The sequence below is a fragment of the Manis pentadactyla genome, chromosome 3 (genome assembly GCF_030020395.1).
Source record: "Manis pentadactyla isolate mManPen7 chromosome 3, mManPen7.hap1, whole genome shotgun sequence".
Classification (NCBI taxonomy): Eukaryota; Metazoa; Chordata; class Mammalia; order Pholidota; family Manidae; genus Manis; species Manis pentadactyla.
In genome coordinates, this window is record NC_080021.1 from 6,523,277 (window position 1) to 6,537,889 (window position 14,613).

Sequence of the window (14,613 nt, forward strand, 5' to 3'; positions counted from 1 at the left end):
CATATTTGATGTATGAATGAACAAGTGAGAAAACAGGATTTGAAATTCTTATTTGCACAGTTAATAATTTGCAGATCTGAGACACAAACCTGGGCTTTAAAGTCCAAGGAACTTGCAGCATGTCTTTGCATCATGACTGACTTCTATTGAACTGTACTATTAGCAAACTATGCTATTAAGTTAGCAGATTATCTTATACTATGTAAACATATATGTATGTAAACATATATACTTGTGAAAAATATATGTTTACACATATGTATAAATGTATATATATTTATGAAAAATGGTTATATCAAGCCTTTTTTTGGTACCTTTTGACCACCTTTGCCCATTTCCCTCACCTCCACCCACACCCGAAGCTCTGGCAGCTACCAATCTGTTCTCTGTTTCCTTGAGCTTATTTTTTTAGATTCCACATATAAGTGAGATCATACAGTATTTTTCTTTCTCTGAATGACCTATTTCATTTGGCATAATGCCCTCAAGATCTATCCATATTTCCACAAATGGCAGGATTCCCTACTTTATGGCTGAGCTATATTACTTTGTGTCTGTCTACTGCATTCTCTTCATCCATCCATCCACTGATGGGCACTTAGGCTTTTTCCATGTCTTGGCTACTGTAAATAATGCTGCAATGAGTACAGGGATTATACCTTCTCAGATTAGTGATATTATTTCCTTGGCTATATACCCAGAAGTGGAATTGCTGGATCTTATGGTAATCCTTTCTTTAAAGTTTTTGAGGAACTTCCATACTGCTTTCCATAGTTTCTACACCATTTTACATTACCAGCAGTGCACAAGGGCTCCACTTTCTCCACATCCTTGCCAACATTTGGTACTCTCTTCTTCTTGACGGCAGTCATTCTAGCAGGTGTAGGTGGTATCTCAGTGTGTTTTTGAATTGTGTTTCCCTGATGATTGGTTATGTTGAGTACCTTTTCATGTACTTGTTGGCTATCTGCGTGTACCCCTTGGATTCAGTTCCTCTGCCCCTGTTTTAATCTAATTATTTGTCTTTTTACTAATGATTAGCATGAGATCTTTACATATTTTGGATATATACTTATATACAACATATATTTGTATGCGTTTTTATATATGTATATATTATCTTATAAATTTAAATACATTTGTGCATATATGTAAATATATATAATTTACAAAATATGCCTAGGTCAAATCTGAATCATTTGGTGATCAGGCTACAACTTCAAACACTCACTTTTCCACCTCTTTGTTTTTGTGATTTTAAGCAAAGGATCAGTAAAATACACTTTTGAATCATGGAGTGTGAGAATGGTGAAAAATGGGAATCTTAAAATAAAATGAAAGTCACTGTGTTGCAATTCAGGCTCTCTATCTTTGTCACTGCCTCTGACTTGCCTTTTTCTCAGCTTCCATCTCCTGTCATCCAGTTTTGAGGGTTGGGTGTTTTGTGCTCTGTGATTTTTAAAAAAATATCTCCGTGATGGATGAAAGTCCGTCCAGTGAGGCACACTGTCAGACTCACGCCATTTGTCACCAAATGCTGGCACTCATCGCCACCAGGTTGCTGGTCTGAGTCATGTCTTTGCTTCTGTCAAAATGTCAGTGTTATTTGTCACCATCTAATATTTATGCCACATCAAATTGCCACTTGCTTGCCATGGGTCAGAACTCCTGGGTAGACAGTAGTCTCAATGATGCTTCCCAGTTTACCCCCAGGGCAACCCTCTCAGCTTGGTTCCACTTACCAGGTAAAAGTGGGATCTTTATTATGTAAATATTTGGCACATGGCAACTGATGACAAGATTTGATTCACCCAATGTCACTTTCAAATAATCATTAGTCTACCTTCTTCCCAATATTGTTTCTAACCACAAAAGCCCTAATTGAGATGTCATTCCATTAAATTTTTAAAACACAGAATTCCCAGTTCAAGAATGTGAGATACATTCCTTCAAGGATTCATCAGTGACTGGGAAATACAGAATGAAGGGTCAGTTCAACAAAAGATTTCTATAAGAGACTGAGGTCAAATTCCTAGGAAAAATTTTGTCCAGAGGAAAATGAGGGATTGCCCCAAAGACAATGGGTCAAAAGAAGTGATTCTAAGTACTGCCGACTGTGAGCTGGAATAGGCTTCCTCAGTTCCCAGGCTTGGTTGCAAGGACTTGTACCAAAAATCTGAGATGGGAAAGTGACTAAAGATGAAAGGAGGAAAAATGTTGTTGTTGATAATGACTTATATCATAGTATTCACAAGTGAAATATTATGTCTGCAATTTGCTTTTAAATCACTCCAGGAGGTGGGGAACTGGGGAAGGAACAGATAAAGCAAGATTGACAAAAAAATTGATGACTGTTGGGACTGTGTGGTGTGGACATAGGAATTCATTGGGTCATTTTCTCTGTTTTGTGTTTAGGTCACTGTGCACTAGGTAGCACATTCGGAGGTAGGGGCCAGGTAGGCAAATTGAGTAAATCTGTGAAAGGCAAAGGGATTTAAAGGCTTATCCAAAAGGCAGAAACCTTGGTCCAGAAATGGAACAAAGCTTGAGGTAGCATAAAGACAAACAGAAGGAGCAAGGCACGGGGCAATGAAAGAAACAGAAAGGAGTCTTGGCTGGCTGGGTTCTCCTTGGGTGCGCATCCTGCCTCCTCACCTTAAGGATACTGGTCGTTGTCTCTGGCATAAGTATCATTTTACTGAGATGTTTCCCTAATTTATCCTTCTCACCCAGTACATCAACAATTTCTCTTCTGTCTGTATTGTCTATCACAGTTGTTGGCACATTATAGTAATCAATAAAGACTTGTTGAAATTATTAAATAATACTACCATAAGCCCAATCTACTTACAACAAAATAGTGCCTAGGGGAAAAAAAGGTATAAAAGGAAGTGGTTGGTGGTGCCTTCCTGTCTCTGGTTGGATCGCTGACAAGGAGGTGCTGAGGGGCATCCGGGAGGTTCTCAAGAGAGGCGGCACAGCCGCACAGGGAATCCTTGCGGAGGATGGTAACATACTCATTCATTCACTTACAGCACAAATATCCTAAAGTCTCTACTGTGTTTTGCACACTGTCCTAGATTTGGGGTAAAGAAGGACAACAAAAGGGACAATGCTTGTGTTCTCCGTTTCACAGGGATAACACATAAATGGTAACTAAACAATGACAGTTCACAACCCAGCTCTGTCAGGTGATAATAATCTGTAACCAGGGCTACGTAATTTACCCTAAACCCAGTTTTCTGTTGATTCTGTTATTTCTGGGAATAATAAAAACACCTATCTCGAAGAGATTTTTGTTGTTGTTGTTCTTACTGACACATTTCAGGGACTTACTACGTGCCTGTCCCTAGAACTCACAATGATGGTAGGTTCACCACCCTGTTCTCCTATACCACGCCTTTCATACCTCATTACAGCCCAGACCTGCCTTTGTGTTCCCATCAATCTCCCATCACTAGGTTAGGCAGTGCCATACTTAACTCATGTCTGAATTTGTAGTTGATTAAAACACATTATGGTTGACCCTTGAGCACCATGGGTTTGAACTGAATGGGTTCACTTAAATGAGGAATTTTTTTGCATAAACATATTGGAAACATTTTTTGAGGTTTGCAACAATTTGGAAAAAAAACATTTTCTTTTCTCTAGATCACTTTATTATAAGAATACAATGTATAATAAGTGTAACATAAAATATGTATTAATTGACTATTTGTGCTATTGGTAAGGCTTCCAGTCAACATTAGGCTGTTGGTAGCTAAGATTTTGGGAAGTCAAAAGTTACATGTGGTTTTTTGACTGCATGGGGGATCAGTGCCCTTAAACCTTCGCTTTGTTCAAGGGTCAACTCTAGATACAATGTGTCATTTCAAAGAACTCTAGAGAACAAAGCACATTAAAAAATCCAAATGCTGTTTCAGAGCAGCTGAAATATGTTAGAAGAAGTTAGCTGCTGCTATTGTAGAATGCTGATTTAACCAATAGAGCAAAAAGAACAAATTATGATGACCTATGGCCCCATGCTGGTACAAAACTGCAAAGGACAAAGTCTCTTTTCACATTTGATTTCAAAATCGCCACCTCGAATGCAAACCATTATCTCTTCATTAAACACAGCAGTGCAACTCATTCCTTTAAGCAATTGTGCATCAACTGAGTTAATGTGAACCAGAATATACTGACACCAACGTTGAAGACTGAAATCGAGCAAATCCCCAATTGCATACTTAGCTTCACAATACCACTTTCTTTCCTTTTTTGAATATTCACACATTTCCCCTTCTTATCCAGTACATATTAATACAATTAGCAAATGGAATAGAATTTTTAACATGGTTAATTTGTTCTTCTCAGTTCTACATAAATTTAGTAGGCTATAATGAACATATGGGGGAAAATCATTGAGAGAAAAGTTCATGAAGAATATGAAAAAATGGAAAGAAATAAATAGAAGATAGAAGAATTCTTGTCCAGCTCAAGTGCTGATGTCTACAAGCTTACTTAACCTCCCTGGCTTCAGCATTCCCATATTTCAAGTGATGGCAAGCTCACCTATACTTCCAATTGAACACAAAAAGTATGCTAAAGAATTTGGAAAACTGAAAAACCACCCAAAGAGGCTATGAATTAGATCTAGATCTTTAGATGGTTAACAAACCATTGTTTCTCTTAACAGTTTTAAAGCACAGAAAATAAAATTATTTTGTTTTTTAATTCTCATAGTGAGGTAAGGCAGAGACATAGGACAAGATTAACTTTTTCTGCCTATGATGAAAAATGCTGAGATATAAACAGTATAGTAAGAACAGGAGGGACTCTGTCTTAAGGCTAAGATTCCATTTTAAAAGTCAGGAAGTTAAGATATAAGATTCCTAACATATTCTTTGATAATCAGCCAACAACCTATCTTAAGGTAGGGTAGGCAGTCTTGGCTGATATCGTTCAGTGCTTGAGGAAACCATATCTTAAGAGATGAACAGGATCAATAAATTCCTTGTGTTAAGTTTATCTTACAGAAATAACTAGAGGACTGACTGTATGGTAACAGAATGTCTCTCACTGAAGAGAGACATCATGAGATCACACGGCAGCCTACACCCCCCAACTCTTTGCCCCATTCTTTTTTTTTAATTAATTTTATTTTGGTATCATTAATCTACAATTACATGAAGGACATTATGTTTACTAGGTTCCCCCCTTCACCAAGTCCCCCCCACATACCCATTCACAGTCACTGTCCATCAACATAGTAAGATGCTGTAGAATCACTACTTGTCTTCTCTGTGTTGCACAGCCCTCCCCATGCCCATCCCCACATTATACATGCTAATCATAATGCCCCCTTTCTTTTTCCACACCCTTATCCTTCCCTTCCCACCCGTCCTCCCCAGACACGTTCCCTTTGGTAACTTTTAGTCCTTTCTTGGGTTCTGTGCTTCTGCTGCTGTTTTGTTCCTTCAGTTTTCTTTTGTTCTTATGCTCCACATATGAGTGAAATCATTTGGTGCTTGTCTTTCCCCGCCTGGCTTATTTCACTGTGCATAATACCCTCTAGCTCCATCCATGTTGTTGCAAATGGTAGGATCTGTTTTTTTGTCTTATAACTGAGTAATATTCCATTGTGTATATGTACCACATCTTCTTTATCCATTCATCTACAGATGGATATTTAGGTTGCTTCCATATCTTGGCTATTGCAAATAGTGCAGCAATAAACATAGGGGTGCATCTTTCTTTTTCAACCTGGAGTGCTGCATTCTTAGGGCAAATTCCTAGAAGTGGAATTCCTGGGTCAAATGGTATTTTTATTTTGAGCATTTTGAGGAACCTCCATACTGCTTTCCACAATGGTTGAACTAATTTACATTCCCACTAGAAGTGTAGGAGGGTTCCCCTTTTCTCCAAAACCTCGCCAACATTTGTTGTTGTTTGTCTTTTGGATGGTAGCCATCCTTACTGGTGTGAGGTGATATCTCATTGTGGTTTTAATTTGCATTTCTCTGATTACAAGCGATGTGGAGCATCTTTTCATGTGTCTGTTGGCCATCTGAATTTCTTCTTTAGAGAATTGTCTATTCAGCTCCTCTGCCCATTTTTTAATTGGATTATTTGCTTTTTGTTTGTTGGGGTGTGAGCTCTTAATATATTTTGGATGTCAACCCTTTAACGGATCTGTCATTTATGAATATATTCTCCCATACTGTAGGATACCTTTTTGTTCTATTGATGGTGTCCTTCGCTGTACAGAAACTTTTCAGCTTGATATAGTCACATTTTTTCATTTTTTGCTTTTGGTTCCCTTGCCCGGGGAGATATGCTCAAGAAGAGGTCACTCATGTTTATGTCTAAGAGAGTTTTGCCTATGTTTTTTTCTAAGAGTTTTATGGTTTCATGACTTACATTCAAGTCTTTGATCCATTTCAAAATTACTTCTGTTTATGGGGTTAGACAGTGATCCAGTTTCATTCTCTTACATGCAGCTGTCCAGTTTTGCCAGCACCATCTGTTGAATAGACTGTCATTTCCCCATTGTATGTCCATGGCCCCTTTATTGAATATTAGTTGACCATATATGTTTGGGTTAATGTTTGGAGTCTCTATTCTGTTCCATTGGTCTGTGGGTCTGTTCTTGTGCCACTACCAAATTGTCTTGATTACTATGGCTTTGTAGTAGAGCTTGAAGTTGGGGAGTGAGATCCCCCCCACTTTATTCTTCCTTCTCAGGATTGCTTTAGCTAATCGGGGTCTTTGGTGTTTCCATATGAATTTTTGAACTATTCCAGTTCATTGAAAAATGCTGTTGGTAGTTTGATAGGGATTGCATCAAATCTGTATATTGCTTTGGGCAGGATGGTCTTTTTGACGATATTAATTCTTCCTAGCCAGGAGCATGGGATGAGTTTCCATTTGTTAGTGTCCTCTTTAACTTCTCTTAAGAGTGTCTTATAGTTGTCAGGGTATAGGTCTTTCACTTCTTTGGTTAGGTTTATTCCTAGGTATTTCATTCTTTTTGATGCTATTGTGAATGGAATTGTTCTCCTGACTTCTCTATTGGCTTATTGTTAGTGTATAGGAAAGTCACAGATTTCTGTGTGTTAATTTTGTATCCTGCAACTTTGCTGTATTCCAATATCAGTTCTAGTAGTTCTGGAGTGGAGTCTTCAGGGTTTTTTAGGTACAATATCATGTCATCTGCAAATAGTGACAGTTTAACTTCTTCTTTACCAATATGGATTTCTTGTATTTCTTTGTTTTGTCTAATTGCCATAGCTAGGACCTCCAGTACTATGTTGAATAACAGTGGGGACAGTGGGCATCCCTGTCTTGTTCCTGATCTCAGAGGAAAAGCTTTCAGCTTCTCGCTGTTCAGTATGATGTTGGCTGTGGGTTTATCATAGATGGCCTTTATTATGTTGAGGTACTTGCCCTCTATACCCATTTTGTTGAGAATTTTTTCATGAATGGATGTTGAATTTTGTCAAATGCTTTTTCAGCGTCTATGGAGATGATGATGTGGTTTTTGTCTTTTTTGTTGATGTGGCGGATGATGTTGATGGACTTTCGAATGTTGTACCATCCTTGCATCCCTGGGATGAATCCCACTTGGTCATGGTGTATGATCCTTTTGATGTATTTTTGAATTCGGTTTGCTAATATTTTGTTGAGTATTTTTGCATCTACATTCATCAGGGATATTGGTCTGTAGTTTTCTTTTTTGGTGGTGTCTTTGCCTGGTTTTAGTATTAGGGTGATGTTGGCTTCATAGAATGAGTTTGAGAGTATTCCCTCCTCTCCTATTTTTTGGAAAACTTTAAGGAGAATTGGTATTATGTCTTCTCTGTATGTCTGATAAAATTCTGAAGTAAATCCATCTGGTCCAGGGGTTTTGTTCTTGGGTAGTTTTTTGATTACCTCTTCAATTTCGTTGCTGGTAATTGGCCTGTTTAGATCTTCTGTTTCTTTCTGGGTCAGTCTTGAAAGGTTGTATTTTTCAAGGAAGTTGTCCATTTCTCCTAGGTTTCCCAGCTTGTTAGCATATAGGTTTTCATAGTATTCTCTAATAATTCTTTGTATTTCTGTGGGGTCCATCGTGATTTTTCCTTTCTCTTTTCTGATTCTGTTGATGTGTGTTGACTCTCTTTTCCTCTTAAAAAGTCTGGCTAGAGGCTTATCTATTTTGTTTATTTTCTCAAAGAACCAGCTCTTGGTTTCATTGATTTTTGCTACTGTTTTATTCTTCTCAATTTTATTTATTTCTTCTCTGATCTTTATTATGTCCCTCCTTCTGCTGACCTTAGGCCTCATTTGTTCTTCTTTTTCCAATTTCGATAATTGTGACATTAGACCATTCATTTGGGATTGTTCTTCCTTCTTTAAATATGCCTGGATTGCTATATACTTTCCTCTTAAGACTGCTTTTGCTGTGTCCCACAGAAGTTGGGGCTTTGTGTTGTTGTTGTCGTTTGTTTCCATATATTGCTGGATCTCCATTTTGATTTGTTCATTGATCCATTGATTATTTAGGAGCATGTTGTTAAGCCTCCATGTGTTTGTGAGCCTTTTTGCTTTCTTTGTACAATTTATTTCTACTTTTATGCCTTTGTGGTCTGAAAAGTTGGTTGGTAGGATTTCAATTTTTTGGAATTTACTGAGGCTCTTTTTGTGGCCTATTATGTGATCTGTTCGGGAGAATGTTCCATGTGCACTTGAGAGGAATGTGTATCCTGTTGCTTTTGGATGTAGAGTTCTGTAGATGTCTATTAGGTCCATCTGTTCTAGTGTGTTGTTCAGTGCCTCTGTGTCCTTACTTATTTTCTGTCTGGTGGATCTGTCCTTTGGAGTGAGTGGTATTTTGAAGTCTCCCAAAATGAATGCATTGCATTTTATTTCCTCCTTTAATTCTGTCAGTATTTGTTTCACATATGCTGGTGCTCCTGTATTGGGTGCATATATATTTATAATGGTCATATCCTCTTGTTGGACTGAGCCCTTTATCATTATGTAATGTCCTTCTTTATCTTTTGTTACCTTCTTTATTTTGAAGTCTGTTTTGTCTGATACTAGTATTGCAGCACCTGCTTTTTTCTCTCTGTTGTTTGCATGAAATATTTTTTCCCATCCCTTGACTTTAAGTCTGTGCATGTCTTTGGGTTTGAGGTGAGTCTCTTGTAAGCAGCATATGGATGGGTCTTGCTTTTTTATCCATTCTATTACTCTATGTCTTTTGATTGGTGCATTCAGTCCATTTACATTTAGGGTGATTATTGAAAGGTTTGTACTTATTGCCATTGCAGGCTTTAAGTTTGTGGTTACCAAAGGTTCAAGTTTAGCTTCTTTACTATCTTACTGTCTAGCTTAACTTGCTTATTGAGCTATTATAAACACGGTCTGATGATTCTTTATTTCTCTCCCTTCTTATTCCTCTTCCTTCTTCATATGTTGGGTGTTTTGTTCTGTGCTCTTTTTAGGAGTGCTCCCATCTAGAGAAGTCCCTGTAAAATGCCCTGTAGAAGTGGCTTGTAGGAGGCAAATTCCCTCAACTTTTGCTTGTCTGGAAATTGTTTAATCCTTCCTTTATATTTAAATGATAATCGTGCTGGATACAGTAGTCTTGGTTCGAGGCCCTTCTGTTTCATTGCATTAAGTATATCATGCCATTCTCTTCTGGCCTGTAAGGTTTCTGTTGAGAAGTCTGATGATAGCCCGATGGGTTTTCCTTTGTAGGTGACCTTTTTTTTCTCTCTAGCTGCCTTTAATACTTTGTCCTTGCCTTTGATCTTTGCCATTTTAATTATTATGTGTCTTGGTGTTGCTGCCCCATTCTTGAAAGCCTCAAAAGGCAGAATCCTAAGCCTCTAAGTGAACCTTGTCTCTGAGGCCGCCCACGCTCCCCTTTCTTTGAGTTTGTACTTTTTCCTAAATGAAGCCTTCTTGCTGCTCAACTTACTGCTTTTTTTTCTTTATTTTTTGGTCCCTGTGCTCTCCCAGTGGTAAGCATATCTGTTACTGCCCTATTTCATTCTATTTTCCAGACCTAAGTGCAACTCTTCACTCTCTCTGTCCTACTTCAGATAAGCAGGGCTGGGCTACTGAGAGCTCTGATTGCAGCCTGCAAGTTCCTGTTACCTGGGTGACTGGACAGAACTGCAGTTACAGGATCATGTTCTTTAGGAGCCTGCTTAAAATCTCTTTTCTTTTCCTTTTGTAAGTTCTCAGAACACAATCTCATTCCATCCAGTGCTCCGTGGCTCCCCCAAATCCTGAGGTGGTAGGGGCTTCATTCCCATGCTGGACAGATTCAAGCGGACCCTGGATGCCAGGTGACCCTGCATTTAGGAGTTGGTGAGGGATTTTCCCTATGCCAAGCAGGAGTTCAATGAGCTTGCATTTCCTTCCTTGGTACTTCCTTGCTCACTGCCGAAGGCAGCCTCTGAAGCAGCTGTCACTCACTGCTACTCGAGCTTAAATGAAATCCCTCCTTACCTACACTCACCTGACCTGCTTGAGAATTCTTTCTCATTCAGAGTCAAGAACACTCCCCAGTCCAGGTTGAGGTTTCTCTTAGTGCTTCACCTAGTGCCCAGGGGGAAACCTCCCCAGATGCAACTGCCCAGCAACAATAGGTATGCAGAATAAAGTCAGAGTTAAGGCTGTAGTTCTGAAGGTTACTGTGGATAAAATTAAAGTTCCTATGGCGAGGATTTTCACCTAGCTGTGGTTGACTAGCTCACTGTACACCTGTGGGCAATACATGGCTGTTGACTCTATAAAAAGAGCTCTGCCCAGTGCTCTGGGTGCAACACCGTGGCAGGGCTGCAAGGCTGCAGGAGAGCAGAGGCTGGAGTGGTGGCAGCGCTGTGGACAGAGGCCCAGAGGACGACTTTGTGGACAGAGGGGCCCAGAGGCAGAGACCAGCTTGCTGCTTGCAGACTCACTCTGAGTGAACGGGATTCTAGTGACTGACCTGCCACCTGGAAATAAAGTTGGGTATAACCCTTTCACCCTGAGAACGTTTTGCTGTCAATTTCTTTGGTCACACTGAATCCATAGCAAACTTGCCTGGGGCTGAAACCCATCGCCAAGACAGTTATTTTTTTCTATAAAACCAGCATAGTATTTAGCATCCTACTTTTTCATAAACATTGCTGGAAGAAAACATTATTCTAATGAATAGTGTCCTACTATTTTCATTTCTTTCTTCTTTCCAATTTTCCTCCATTCCTCCCTTTCTTCATTTCCTTTTTTCATTCTTTCTCTCCCTCCCTTTTTCCTTTTCTCCATCCTTTCTAAATACCTGGATGTTTAATCAGTGACCTGTCCCCATCTTTAAAATGTAAATGAATATCCTTCCTCAGAATGCTGATCTGAAGATTACGTAAAGCATTTTATACAACTTGGTTTTTTATAACTGTACTATATCTTCATTTTTGTCTGCTTCCTTTTTTAATTTCTTCCTTTTCTTCCTTTTCTCACTCTCTTCTTCCTTGCCTTCTTCTGTCCCCACTCAGCATGTCATCCCCACTCCTGTGCTCTCCTCTTTGTCTCTTTCTCACTTTCTTTCTGATAGAAACTATTCCAATATTGGTTACCAACAAATTACTCAATCTTCAAATAAAGGTGTACAGTTAGCACCGAGGATTTAGTGAACACTGCCACAGATTTATTTTTCTGTACCATTTCTTTTTTATTGTTTTATTAAATATTTATTACATATTGAGCACTTATACAAGAAATGTTTGTAAAAATGAGTAATGTGTAAAGAATGATATATAATATTGGCCTTTTCTGTTTCATCTGTCTCATCAGTCAGTTTCCTTTAAATTTTTTTTTCTTATAGTATTAATCATTGTGCAAAATATTTAGTTGTTCATGATTTTGAAATCTATATAAAAGGAATCATAAATATGTTTTCTCCCAAAACTTAGTATTTTCACTCAACATACAGTTTGAGAATTGTCCATGATATATGTTGTTCATTCTTGCAACCTCCAAGCAATTCCATTGCATGACTATCCCACAATCTATTTTTATTGAAGTATAATTAATATAAAATATTATATTCATTTCCATCATACAACATAGTGATTCAACAATTACATACATTATGAAATGCTCAACAAGATGAGTGTAGTTGCTGTCTGTCATTATACAGAGTTACTACAATATTATTAATGATATTCCCTATGCTGTACTTTTTAGCCCCATGACATACTTATTAGCAGTTTGGAGTTGGAAGTTTGCAAGTGGAAGTTTTTACCTCCTTACAACCTTTACCCATTTAGCCCATCTTTTAAACCCAACCCCTGTGTCAACTACCATTTTGTTCTCCATATTCATGAATATATATTTCTGTTTTGTTTGTTCATCTTTTTTCTTTCTTTTTTGTTTTTTAGAATCCACATATAAGTGAAATCATATGGTATTTGTCTTTATCTGACTTATTTCACTTAGCATAACACCACTAGGTCCATCCTTGTTGTTCCAAATGGCAAGATTTCCTTCTTTCATTTTTTACAGCTGAGTAATTTTCCATTGTATGTATATACCACTTCCTTATTGATTTACCTATCTATAGACACTTACATTGCTCCCATATCTTGGCTATTATTACTATTATTATTTTTTTAAAATAATTAATTAATTAATACTTTTTGATGAACATTATGTTTACTAGGCTCCCCCTACCCAAGTCCCCACAACAAACCCCATTACAGTCACTGTCCATCAGCATAGTAAGATGTTGTAGAATCACTACTTGTCTTCTCTGTGCTGCAAAGCCCTCCCCTTTCCCCCACCCCCCATATTATACATGCTAATTATAATACCTCCTTTCTTCTTCCCACCCTTATCCCTCCTTACCCTCCCATTCTCCCCAGTCTCTTTCCCTTTGGTAACTGTTAGTCCATTCTTGGGCTCTGTGATTCTGCTGCTGTTTTGTTCCTTCAGTTTTTCTTTTGTTCTTATACTCCACAGATGAGTGAAATCATTTGGTATTTGTTTTTCTCCGCCTGGCTTATTTCACTGAGCATAATACCCTTTAGCTCCATCCATGTTGTTGCAAATGGTAGGATTTGTTTTCTTCTTATGGTTGAATAATATTCCATTGTGTATATGTACCACATCTTCTTTATCCATTCATCTACTGATGGACACTTAAGTTGCTTCCATTTCTTGGCTGTTGTAAATAGTGCTGTGATAAACATAGGGGTGCATATGTCTTTTTCAAATTGGACTGATGCATCCTTAGGGTAAATTCCTACAAGTGGAACTCCTGGGTCAAATGGCAAATCTATTTTGAGCATTTTGAGGAGCCTCCATACTGCTTTCCACAATGGTTGAACTAATTTACATTCCCACCAGAAGTGTAGGAGGGTTCCCCTTTCTCTGCAACCTTGCCAACATTTGTTGTTGTTTGTCTTTTGGATGGTGGCCATCCTTACTGGTGTGAGGTGATATCTCATTGTGGTTTTAATTTGCATTTCTCTGATAACTAGCAATGTGGAGCATCTTTTCATGTGTCTGCTGGCCATCTGAATTCCTTCTTTGGAGAACTGTCTGTTCAGCTCCTCTGCCCATTTTTTAATTGGATTATTTGCTTTTTGTTTGTTGAGGAGCATGAGCTCTTTATATATTTTGGATGTCAAGCCTTTATCAGATCTGTCATTTACGAAAATATTCTCCCATACCGTAGGGTACCTTTTTGTTCTATTGATGGTGTCCTTTGCTGTACAGAAGCTTTACAGCTTGATATAGACCCACTTTTTCATTTTTGCTTTCCTTGCCTGGGGAGATATATTCATGAAGAAGTTGCTAACGTTCACATCCAAGAGATTTTTGCCTATGTTTTTTTCTAAGAGTTTTATGGTTTCATGACTTTCATTCAGGTCTTTGATCCATTTCGAATTTACTTTTGTGTATGGGGTTAGACTGATCCAGTTTCATTCTCTTACATGTAGCTGTCCAGTTCTGACAGCACCATCTGTTGAAGAGACTGTCATTTCCCCATTGTATGTCCATGGCTCCTTTATTGAATATTAATTGACCATATATGTTTGGGTTAATGTCTGGAGTCTCTAATCTGTTCCAGTGGTCTGTGGCTCTGTTCTTGTGCCAGTACCAATTGTCTTGATTACTGTGGCTTTGTAGTAGAGCTTCAAGTTGGGGAGTGAGATCCCCACCACTTTATTCTACTTTCTCAGGATTGCTTTGGCTATTCGGGGTCTTTGGTGTTTTCATATGAATTTTTGAACTATTTGTTCCAGTTCGTTGAAGAATGTTGTTGGTAATTTGATAGGGATTGCATCAAATCTGTATATTGCTTTGGGCAGGATGGCCATTTTGACGATATTAATTCTTCCTAACCAAGAGCATGGAATGAGTTTCCATTTGTTAGTGACCTCTTTAACTTCTCTTAAGAGTGTCTTATAGTTGTCAGGGTATAGGTCTTTCGCTTCTTTGGTTAGGTTTATTCCTAGGTATTTTATTCTTTTTGATGCTATTGTGAATGGAATTGTTTTCCTGACTTCTCTTTCTATTGGCTCATTGTTAGTGTATAGGAAAGCCACAGATTTATGTGTGTTAATTTTGTATCCTGCAACTTCGCTGTATTCC